Source organism: Idiotropiscis lumnitzeri, unplaced genomic scaffold, assembly GCF_059441095.1.
Source record: "Idiotropiscis lumnitzeri isolate Australia: NSW breed Sydney's pygmy pipehorse unplaced genomic scaffold, RoL_Ilum_1.0 HiC_scaffold_150, whole genome shotgun sequence".
NCBI classification, from domain to species: Eukaryota; Metazoa; Chordata; class Actinopteri; order Syngnathiformes; family Syngnathidae; genus Idiotropiscis; species Idiotropiscis lumnitzeri.
In genome coordinates, this window is record NW_028283688.1 from 417501 (window position 1) to 427500 (window position 10000).

The following is a 10000-nucleotide window of genomic DNA, read 5'->3' on the forward strand; positions in this document are numbered from 1 at the left end:
CAGGCAGGGAGCGAGCGCCCACCCCCAGCTCCATCGCTCCGGGGGTAATAGGCCGGCGTCTGCCACACTTAGCCCGGAGAGGAGCACCTTCCCCGGGCACGGGCGGGGAGCGAGCGCCCCCCAGCTCCATCGCTCCGGGGGTAATAGGCCGGCGTCTGCCACACTTAGGCCGCAGAGGAGCACCTTCCCCGGGCACGGGCGGGGAGCGAGCGCCCCCAGCTCCATCGCTCCGGGGGTAATAGGCCGGCGTCTGCCACACTTAGGCCGCAGAGGAGCACCTTCCCCGGGCACGGGCGGGGAGCGAGCGCCCCCAGCTCCATCGCTCCGGGGGTAATAGGCCGGCGTCTGCCACACTTAGGCCGGAGAGGAGCACCTTCCCCGGGCACGGGCGGGGAGCGAGCGCCCCCAGCTCCATCGCTCCGGGGGTAATAGGCCGGCGTCTGTCACACTTAGCCCGAATAGGAGCACCTTCCCCGGGCACGGGAGGTGCCAAGCGGCCCCTAAGTCTACCCTCATGGAATCTCCGGAGGAGGAGGGCGGGCGTGTGTCACACTTGGCCCGAATAGGAGCACCTTCCCCGGGCACAGACGGTGCCAAGCGGCCCCTAAGTTTGCCCTTATGGAAGCTCCGGAGGAGGAGTGCATGCTGTGTGACAGTGAAGCCGAATAGGAGCACCTTCCCCGGGCACAGACGGTGCCAAGCGGCCCCTAAGTTTGCCCTTATGGAAGCTCCGGAGGAGGAGTGCATGCTGTGTGACAGTGAAGCCGAATAGGAGCACCTTCCCCGGGCACAGGCGGTGCCAAGCGGCCCCTAAGTTTGCCCTTATGGAAGCTCCGGAGGAGGAGTGCATGCTGTGTGACAGTGAAGCCGAATAGGAGCACCTTCCCCGGGCACAGGCGGTGCCAAGCGGCCCCTAAGTTTGCCCTTATGGAAGCTCCGGAGGAGGAGTGCATGCTGTGTGACAGTGAAGCCGAATAGGAGCACCTTCCCCGGGCACAGGCGGTGCCAAGCGGCCCCTAAGTTTGCCCTTATGGAAGCTCCGGAGGAGGAGTGCATGCTGTGTGACAGTGAAGCCGAATAGGAGCACCTTCCCCGGGCACAGGCGGTGCCAAGCGGCCCCTAAGTTTGCCCTTATGGAAGCTCCGGAGGAGGAGTGCATGCTGTGTGACAGTGAAGCCGAATAGGAGCACCTTCCCCGGGCACAGGCGGTGCCAAGCGGCCCCTAAGTTTGCCCTTATGGAAGCTCCGGAGGAGGAGTGCATGCTGTGTGACAGTGAAGCCGAATAGGAGCACCTTCCCCGGGCACAGACGGTGCCAAGCGGCCCCTAAGTTTGCCCTTATGGAAGCTCCGGAGGAGGAGTGCGGGCGTGTGTCACACTTGGCCCGAATATGAGCACCTTCCCCGGGCACAGGCGGTGCCAAGCGGCCCCTAAGTTTGCCCTTATAGAAGCTCCGGAGGAGGAGTGCATGCTGTGTGACAGTGAAGCCGAATATGAGCACCTTCCCCGGGCACAGACGGTGCCAAGCGGCCCCTAAGTTTGCCCTTATGGAAGCTCCGGAGGAGGAGTGCATGCTGTGTGACAGTGAAGCCGAATAGGAGCACCTTCCCCGGGCACAGACGGTGCCAAGCGGCCCCTAAGTTTGCCCTTATGGAAGCTCCGGAGGAGGAGTGCGGGCGTGTGTCACACTTGGCCCGAATATGAGCACCTTCCCCGGGCACAGGCGGTGCCAAGCGGCCCCTAAGTTTGCCCTTATAGAAGCTCCGGAGGAGGAGTGCATGCTGTGTGACAGTGAAGCCGAATATGAGCACCTTCCCCGGGCACAGGCGGTGCCAAGCGGCCCCTAAGTTTGCCCAAATGGAAGCTCCGGAGGAGGAGTGCGGGCGTGTGTCACACTTGGCCCGAATAGGAGCACCTTCCCCGGGCACGGGCGGTGCCAAGCGGCCCCTAAGTTTGCCCAAATGGAAGCTCCGGAGGAGGAGTGCATGCTGCCTGACAGTGAAGCCGAATATGAGCACCTTCCCCGGGCACAGGCGGTGCCAAGCGGCCCCTAAGTCTACCCTAATGGAAGCTCCGGAGGAGGAGGGCGGGCGTGTGTCACACTTGGCCCGAATAGGAGCACCTTCCCCGGGCACAGGCGGTGCAAAGCGGCCCCTAAGTCGGTAAAGGTTGAAATAAGTAAATAAATACAAAAAGGACGAGGGGGGAAAAAAAAAGGCAAAAACGTATAAAATTCCCCCATTCATTTCAATGGGCTCGGCCGAATTGGGCTTGCGGGACCGCCGAGGGCACGCCGGAGGGCGGTTGAGTCGGTAAAAGTTGAAATAAATGAATAAATACAAAAAGGACGAGGGGGGGGAAAAAAAAGGCAAAAACGTATAAAATTCCCCCATTCATTTCAATGGGCTCGGCCGAATTGGGCTTGCGGGACCGCCGAGGGCACGCCGGAGGGCGGTTGAGTCGGTAAAAGTTGAAATAAATGAATAAATACAAAAAGAACGAGGGGGGGGGGAAAAAAGGCAAAAACGTATAAAATTCCCCCATTCATTTCAATGGGCTCGGCCGAATTGGGCTTGCGGGACCGCCGAGGGCACGCCGGAGGGCGGTTGAGTCGGTAAAAGTTGAAATAAATGAATAAATACAAAAAGAACGAGGGGGGGAAAAAAGGCAAAAACGTATAAAATCCCCCCATTCATTTCAATGGGCTCGGCCGAATTGGGCTTGCGGGACCGCCGAGGGCACGCCGGAGGGCGGTTGAGTCGGTAAAAGTTGAAATAAATGAATAAATACAAAAAGAACGAGGGGGGGAAAAAAAAGGCAAAAACGTATAAAATTCCCCCATTCATTTCAATGGGTTCGGCCGAATTGGGCTTGCGGGACCGCCGGGGGCACGCCGGAGGGCGGTTGAGTCGGTAAAAGTTGAAATAAATGAATAAATACAAAAAGAACGAGGGGGGGAAAAAAGGCAAAAACGTATAAAATCCCCCCATTCATTTCAATGGGCTCGGCCGAATTGGGCTTGCGGGACCGCCGAGGGCACGCCGGAGGGCGGTTGAGTCGGTAAAAGTTGAAATAAATGAATAAATACAAAAAGAACGAGGGGGGGGGGAAAAAAGGCAAAAACGTATAAAATTCCCCCATTCATTTCAATGGGCTCGGCCGAATTGGGCTTGCGGGACCGCCGAGGGCACGCCGGAGGGCGGTTGAGTCGGTAAAAGTTGAAATAAATGAATAAATACAAAAAGAACGAGGGGGGGAAAAAAGGCAAAAACGTATAAAATCCCCCCATTCATTTCAATGGGCTCGGCCGAATTGGGCTTGCGGGACCGCCGAGGGCACGCCGGAGGGCGGTTGAGTCGGTAAAAGTTGAAATAAATGAATAAATACAAAAAGAACGAGGGGGGGAAAAAAAAGGCAAAAACGTATAAAATTCCCCCATTCATTTCAATGGGTTCGGCCGAATTGGGCTTGCGGGACCGCCGGGGGCACGCCGGAGGGCGGTTGAGTCGGTAAAAGTTGAAATAAATGAATAAATACAAAAAGAACGAGGGGGGGAAAAAAAAGGCAAAAACGTATAAAATTCCCCCATTCATTTCAATGGGTTCGGCCGAATTGGGCTTGCGGGACCGCCGGGCGCACGCCGGAGGGCGGTTGAGTCGGTAAAAGTTGAAATAAATGAATAAATACAAAAAGAACGAGGGGGGGAAAAAAGGCAAAAACGTATAAAATCCCCCCATTCATTTCAATGGGCTCGGCCGAATTGGGCTTGCGGGACCGCCGAGGGCACGCCGGAGGGCGGTTGAGTCGGTAAAAGTTGAAATAAATGAATAAATACAAAAAGAACGAGGGGGGAAAAAAAGGCAAAAACGTATAAAATTCCCCCATTCATTTCAATGGGCTCGGCCGAATTGGGCTTGCGGGACCGCCGAGGGCACGCCGGAGGGCGGTTGAGTCGGTAAAAGTTGAAATAAATGAATAAATACAAAAAGAACGAGGGGGGGAAAAAAAAGGCAAAAACGTATAAAATTCCCCCATTCATTTCAATGGGCTCGGCCGAATTGGGCTTGCGGGACCGCCGAGGGCACGCCGGAGGGCGGTTGAGTCGGTAAAAGTTGAAATAAATGAATAAATACAAAAAGAACGAGGGGGGGGGAAAAAAGGCAAAAACGTATAAAATTCCCCCATTCATTTCAATGGGCTCGGCCGAATTGGGCTTGCGGGACCGCCGAGGGCACGCCGGAGGGCGGTTGAGTCGGTAAAAGTTGAAATAAATGAATAAATACAAAAAGAACGAGGGGGGGAAAAAAAAGGCAAAAACGTATAAAATTCCCCCATTCATTTCAATGGGCTCGGCTAAAATGGGCCTGCAGTACTGCCGAGAGGCCGCCGGAGGACGCCCTAGTAGGCAAACGTTGATCCCCACACACGAGGGGTCAGTTAGGCGACCAGGGGTAGCGTTTAGGCGACCAGGGGTAGCGTTTAGGTGACCAGGGGAAGCGTTTAGGCGACCAGGGGTAGCGTTTAGGTGACCAGGGGTAGCGTTTAGGCGACCAGGGGTAGCGTTTAGGCGACCAGGGGTAGCGTTTAGGCGACCAGGGGTAGCTTTTAGGCGACCAGGGGTAGCTTTTAGGCGACCAGGGGTAGCGTTTAGGCGACCAGGGGCGTTGCAGTTCCGCCGAATTGCATTAGGGGCGCTGCAGTAGGCAAACGTTCTTCCCCCCTAGTCAGAGGGTCATTTGCCTACTTCCCAGGTTTACCCGGGTTTTCCAAAACACCTGGGGCACATTTTCAGGGATCACGTTTTTAGAAACAAAAATATTCATAATTTCTTCTAAGTCCCCTTTCCAGCGGGGAACTTTGAAACATTGTATCCGACCACTGAAGGCTGTTGGCGGGCACGGCGCGGCAAACAGCCCGCACTCAGGCATGGAGCTCCGGGGAAAGTTGCCTAATTTCTTCTAAGTCCCCTTTCCAGCGGGGAACTTTGAAACATTGTATCCGACCGTGGAAGGCTGTTGGCGGGCACGGCGCGGCTCATAGCCGGCCCTCAGGCACGGAGCTCCGGGTGAATTTTCACAAATTTCTTCTAAGTCCCCTTTCCAGCGGGGAACTTTGAAACATTGTATCCGACCGTGGAAGGCTGTTGGCGGGCACGGCGCGGCTCATAGCCGGCCCTCGGGCACGGAGCTCCGGGTGAATTTTCACAAATTTCTTCTAAGTCCCCTTTCCAGCGGGGAACTTTGAAACATTGTATCCGACCGTGGAAGGCTGTTGGCGGGCGCGGCGCGGCTCATAGCCGGCCCTCGGGCACGGAGCTCCGGGTGAATTTTTACAAATTTCTTCTAAGTCCCCTTTCCAGCGGGGAACTTTGAAACATTGTATCCGACCGTGGAAGGCTGTTGGCGGGCACGGCGCGGCTCATAGCCGGCCCTCGGGCACGGAGCTCCGGGTGAATTTTCACAAATTTCTTCTAAGTCCCCTTTCCAGCGGGGAACTATGAAACATTGTATCCGACCGTGGAAGGCTGTTGGCGGGCACGGCGCGGCTCATAGCCGGCCCTCGGGCACGGAGCTCCGGGTGAATTTTACAAATTTCTTCTAAGTCCCCTTTCCAGCGGGGAACTTTGAAACATTGTATCCGACCGTGGAAGGCTGTTGGCGGGCACGGCGCGGCTCATAGCCGGCCCTCGGGCACGGAGCTCCGGGTGAATTTTTACAAATTTCTTCTAAGTCCCCTTTCCAGCGGGGAACTTTGAAACATTGTATCCGACCGTGGAAGGCTGTTGGCGGGCACGGCGCGGCTCATAGCCGGCCCTCGGGCACGGAGCTCCGGGTGAATTTTCACAAATTTCTTCTAAGTCCCCTTTCCAGCGGGGAACTTTGAAACATTGTATCCGACCGTGGAAGGCTGTTGGCGGGCACGGCGCGGCTCATAGCCGGCCCTCGGGCACGGAGCTCCGGGTGAATTTTTACAAATTTCTTCTAAGTCCCCTTTCCAGCGGGGAACTTTGAAACATTGTATCCGACCGTGGAAGGCTGTTGGCGGGCACGGCGCGGCTCATAGCCGGCCCTCGGGCACGGAGCTCCGGGTGAATTTTACAAATTTCTTCTAAGTCCCCTTTCCAGCGGGGAACTTTGAAACATTGTATCCGACCGTGGAAGGCTGTTGGCGGGCACGGCGCGGCTCATAGCCGGCCCTCAGGCACGGAGCTCCGGGTGAATTTTCACTAATTTCCTCTAAGTCCCCTTTCCAGCGGGGAACTTTGAAACATTGTATCCGACCGTGGAAGGCTGTTGGCGGGCACGGCGCGGCTCATAGCCGGCCCTCGGGCACGGAGCTCCGGGTGAATTTTCACAAATTTCTTCTAAGTCCCCTTTCCAGCGGGGAACTTTGAAACATTGTATCCGACCGTGGAAGGCTGTTGGCGGGCACGGCGCGGCTCATAGCCGGCCCTCAGGCACGGAGCTCCGGGTGAATTTTCACAAATTTCTTCTAAGTCCCCTTTCCAGCGGGGAACTTTGAAACATTGTATCCGACCAAAGGAAGGCTGTTGGCGGGCGCGGCGCGGCTCATAGCCGGCCCTCGGGCACGGAGCTCCGGGTGAATTTTACTCAATTCTTCTAAGTCCCCTTTCCAGCGGGGAACTTTCAAACATTGTATCCGACCACTGAAGGCTGTTGGCGGGCGCGGCGCGGCTCACAGCCCGCCATCAGGCACGGAGCTCCGGGGAAATTTGCCTCATTTCTTCTAAGTCCCCTTTCCAGCGGGGAACTTTCAAACATTGTATCCGACCAAAGGAAGGCTGTTGGCGGGCGCGGCGCGGCTCACAGCCCGCCCTCAGGCACGGAGCTCCGGTGAAATTTGCTCAATTCTTCTAAGTCCCCTTTCCAGCGGGGAACTTTGAAACATTGTATCCGACCAAAGGAAGGCTGTTGGCGGGCACGGCGCGGCTCATAGCCGGCCCTCGAGCACGGAGCTCCGGGGGAATTTGCCTCATTTCTTCTAAGTCCCCTTTCCAGCGGGGAACTTTGAAACATTGTATCCGACCAAAGGAAGGCTGTTGGCGGGCACGGCGCGGCTCATAGCCGGCCCTCGAGCACGGAGCTCCGGGGGAATTTGCCTCATTTCTTCTAAGTCCCCTTTCCAGCGGGGAACTTTGAAACATTGTATCCGACCACTGAAGGCTGTTGGCGGGCGCGGCGCGGCTCACAGCCCGCCATCAGGCACGGAGCTCCGGGGAAATTTGCCTCATTTCTTCTAAGTCCCCTTTCCAGCGGGGAACTTTCAAACATTGTATCCGACCAAAGGAAGGCTGTTGGCGGGCGCGGCGCGGCTCACAGCCCGCCCTCAGGCACGGAGCTCCGGTGAAATTTGCTCAATTCTTCTAAGTCCCCTTTCCAGCGGGGAACTTTGAAACATTGTATCCGACCAAAGGAAGGCTGTTGGCGGGCACGGCGCGGCTCATAGCCGGCCCTCGAGCACGGAGCTCCGGGGGAATTTGCCTCATTTCTTCTAAGTCCCCTTTCCAGCGGGGAACTTTGAAACATTGTATCCGACCAAAGGAAGGCTGTTGGCGGGCACGGCGCGGCTCATAGCCGGCCCTCGAGCACGGAGCTCCGGGGGAATTTGCCTCATTTCTTCTAAGTCCCCTTTCCAGCGGGGAACTTTGAAACATTGTATCCGACCACTGAAGGCTGTTGGCGGGCACGGCGCGGCTCATAGCCGGCCCTCGGGCACGGAGCTCCGGGTGAATTTGCCTCATTTCTTCTAAGTCCCCTTTCCAGCGGGGAACTTTGAAACATTGTATCCGACCGTGGAAGGCTGTTGGCGGGCACGGCGCGGCTCATAGCCGGCCCTCGGGCACGGAGCTCCGGGTGAATTTGCCTCATTTCTTCTAAGTCCCCTTTCCAGCGGGGAACTTTGAAACATTGTATCCGACCACTGAAGGCTGTTGGCGGGCGCGGCGCGGCTCACAGCCCGCCCTCAGGCACGGAGCTCCGGGGAAATTTGCCTCATTTCTTCTAAGTCCCCTTTCCAGCGGGGACCTTTCAAACATTGTATCCGACCACTGAAGGCTGTTGGCGGACGCGGCGCGGCTCACAGCCCGCCCTCAGGCACGGAGCTCCGGGGAAATTTGCCTCATTTCTTCTAAGTCCCCTTTCCAGCGGGGAACTTTCAAACATTGTATCCGACCACTGAAGGCTGTTGGCGGGCGCGGCGCGGCTCACAGCCCGCACTCAGGCACGGAGCTCCGGGGAAATTTGCCTCATTTCTTCTAAGTCCCCTTTCCAGCGGGGACCTTTCAAACATTGTATCCGACCACTGAAGGCTGTTGGCGGACGCGGCGCGGCTCACAGCCCGCCCTCAGGCACGGAGCTCCGGGGAAATTTGCCTCATTTCTTCTAAGTCCCCTTTCCAGCGGGGACCTTTCAAACATTGTATCCGACCACTGAAGGCTGTTGGCGGACGCGGCGCGGCTCACAGCCCGCCCTCAGGCACGGAGCTCCGGGGGAATTTGCCCCCTCATTTCTTCTAAGTCCCCTTTAGGCGACCAGGGGTTGACAATTTAGGTGACCAGGGGTTGACAATTTAGGCGACCAGGGGTGACTTTTAGGCGACCAGGGGTGAGGTTTAGGCGACCAGGGGTGAGGTTTAGGCGACCAGGGGTAGCGTTTAGGCGACCAGGGGCGTTGCAGTTCCGCCGAATTGCATTAGGGGCGCTGCAGTAGGCAAACGTTTTTACCCCTAGTCAGAGGGTCATTTGCCTACTTCCCAGGTTTACCCGGGTTTTCCAAAACACCTGGGGCACATTTTTAGGAACCACGTTTTTAGAAACAAAAATTCTTCTATGTCCACCTCCGTGAAAGAAATTGCCCAATGGTTCCCGCGGAAGAGAGCTGCCAGGCGGACGCATACTGCAATAACGGCCGCCCTGGCGCTCTGGTGGATGTTATCCTCGAAATTTCTTCTATGTGCCCATTCCAGCGGGCAACTTGCGAACAATGGTGTCCGACCATGGAAGGCTGTTGGCGGACGCGGCGCGGCTCACAGCCCGCCCTCAGGCACGGAGCTCCGGGGGAATTTTCCCCTCATTTCTTCTAAGTCCCCATTCCAGCGGGGAGCTTGCAAACGTGGTATCCGACCACTGAAGGCTGTTGGCGGGCACGGCCCCACCAGCGCAACACGGCACTTCCTATGACTCGGGTCCGACGCAGGAGGAGCGGTCCTCCCGGCCCCGCAACACGGCACTTCCTATGACTCGGGTCCGACGCAGGAGGAGCGGTCCTCCCGGCCCCGCCACACGGCACTTCCTATGACTCGGGTCCGACGCAGGAGGAGCGGTCCTCCCGGCCCCGCCACACGGCACTTCCTATGACTCGGGTCCGACGCAGGAGGAGCGGTCCTCCCGGCCCCGCCACACGGCACTTCCCATGACTCGGGTCCGACGCAGGAGGAGCGGTCCTCCCGGCCCCACCACCGCCACACGGCACTTCCCATGACCCGGGGACCGACGCAGGAGGAGCGGTCCTCCCGGCCCCACCGCAACACACACAACCACTGACCGATTGGCAATCATGACCCGCCATCGGAGGGCCCCTGCCGGCCCCGGCCTCGCGCCGGGGTGTTCGGGTGGACGGTTCCTTCGGCCTGCGGGTCGACCTCTGAGCGTTGGCCGGCACCGCAGCACCGCAGCACACACATAACCACTGACCGATTGGCAATCATGACCCGCCATCGGAGGGCCCCTGCCGGCCCCGGCCTCGCGCCGGGGTGTTCGGGTGGACGGTTCCTTCGGCCTGCGGGTCGACCTCTGAGCGTTGGCCGGCACCGCAGCACACACACAACCACTGACCGATTGGCAATCATGACCCGCCATCGGAGGGCCCCTGCCGGCCCCGGCCTCGCGCCGGGGTGTTCGGGTGGACGGTTCCTTCGGCCTGCGGGTCGACCTCTGAGCGTTGGCCGGCACCGCAGCACACACATAACCACTGACCGATTGG